The following is a 2,146-nucleotide window of genomic DNA, read 5'->3' on the forward strand; positions in this document are numbered from 1 at the left end:
GTTAAGAGAGCTTCTTGATGGCTCAGTGGTGGTTGCGCCCGCCTGCCGCTCCTCCCCACCGCTCCACGCCAGCGCATCTCCTGAGCACGAAGACCGTGGCTGTGGCAAGCACGCCCACCGGGATGCCTGCTCTGCAGCCTCCCCGGCTGGTGCCCTCCTCCACCCAGCTGTCCCATTGGGGCCATGCCATTACAATGCCTATTACATGGAGCCGCCTAGCAAAGAGAACCCTGAGAAATACGCGTTAGGGGCCAGAAACTGGTCAATGGATAGATGAGTCACTAGTGTGCGCCTTACTGCAGGATATTATATCAAAAGCTCTTGCCTTTCTCTAGCCTATTTATTTATTTATTTATTTATGGTTGAAAAGATGCAAAGGAAGGGCTGGCCAGATAGCTCAGCAGATTAAAACACCTGCTCAGGCAGACGCAGGGACCAGGCTTCATCCCCACATGCCATGCCAGACCCAGCTAAGACCACAATTGAGACTGGGTGTGGATTGAGACTGGGTGTAGTGGTGCACGCCTGGAATCCCAGCACTCAGAAGGCTGAGGCAGGAGGATCACTGCAAGTTTAAGACCAGCTTGGGCTACAAAGAGAGCATAAGGCCAACCTGGGCTACAAAGTGAGCTTAAGGCCAGCTTGAACTGCATAGTAAGACGGTGTCTCAAAAAGACAAGAAACAAAAGATCACTAACAAGGATCCTCAGCCTGTCATATCAAGCTTTCTGGCAGACAGAGCAACTTTATCTTCAACAAACATGTCTGGAGAACAACGGACCCAGCAGACTTACATCTAATTGAACCTACTACTTGTATAGTGTACTCCCTGTACTGCTCTCTCACCGGCTGTCTTGGGTGCCTCCTAGCCTCCCTGCCTCCACGTCTGCCTCTCTCTGGCCAGTCCCCAAGGCCACCATCAACATGGCAGACCTGCTACCTTCCTTGTCTTATGGGGTGCAGAACCCCAAATCCTGCCAACAGCCATGGGCCAGTATTAGTGAGGCAGTCCTGCCTGTCTCATGTCGTGCCTGCAGATCGATCCGCCCCATATATATCTTGGTTTAGCAACTATAGATGGTACTACTCTGAGGCCAGCAGTGACTAGTTCATTCATGCAGCACTGACTGTAAGCTCCACGCTTCACTTGCTTTTTTTAAAAACAATTAACCAAAACATCTTTATTTTTCAGTCTTTGAAAAACAAACTTGGGGCTGGTGAGATGGCTCAGTGGTCTAAAGCGCCTACTCAGAGCAAGCTTAGCAAAGCACAGGGACTGCGGTTCGATCCCCCAGCACCACATGCCAGCCAGCCCCGCCCCCTGGTGGGCTGAGCTGGCCACACACACACAAACACACACATAAATAAATAAAATTAAAAGAAAAAAAAAAAGAAAAACAAACTCCTCTTTTTCCAAGATAATCCTGATTAACTTAGTAAAAGACAAAAGACTTACACAAGCAGAAGAGAAAGCAGAAAAATGTATACACAATACATCTTCAAAGTATTTCCCTTTAACGGGAAACTTAGCTTCATAGAATCTAAACATTAAAGGGTCAAAAAAAAAATCTATTTTCTTGTCATTATAGGACAAAAGGGAGAGGGTCGGCCAAATAGTTCAGTAGATTAGAGGTTTGATCCCCAGGCCTGCCATGCCAGCCCTACCCCTAGGGTGTGCTAAAACAGCAACTGAGACTGGGCGTAGTGGCGCACGCCTGTAATCCCAGCTCTTGGGAGGCTGTAAACAGGAGAATCACTACAAGTCCCATCTGTGTAATGAGACCCTGAACACCATGCAGACCCTTCCCTAAAATACAGAAAAAAATAATAATAAAGACAAAAGGGAATCTCCAAGAAAATCCACTCTTACTTCTGGTCCTTCTCTTCCAGGAACTAGTGTGGTTATATTATTTCCATTTACTAAGATCTGATCTAATTTAGCAATCCTTCTTCCATCTGGTGTGATCTCAAACTCTGTGATATCTTCCAGCACCATATTGACAAAGCCATCAAATAAATCCTAAAAGAGTGCCAAAAGGGGTCCAGGGAGATAGCTCAGTAGAATAAGTGCTTGCCTGGAAAGTACGAAGGCCTCAGTTCAATCCCCAGTTCCTCATTAAAAAAAAAAAAAAAAAAAAAAAAAAAA

The 2,146-nt window shown here is 46.5% G+C and overlaps 1 pseudogene; it reads right to left on the reverse strand.

Annotated features, from left to right (window-relative positions):
* Positions 1 to 950: 950 nt before the first annotated feature.
* Positions 951 to 2,146, reverse strand: part of LOC101587843 — a 4,696-nt pseudogene continuing 3,500 nt past the window's right edge.

The sequence above is a fragment of the Octodon degus genome, unplaced genomic scaffold (assembly GCF_000260255.1).
Source record: "Octodon degus isolate 3935 unplaced genomic scaffold, OctDeg1.0 scaffold00073, whole genome shotgun sequence".
Classification (NCBI taxonomy): Eukaryota; Metazoa; Chordata; class Mammalia; order Rodentia; family Octodontidae; genus Octodon; species Octodon degus.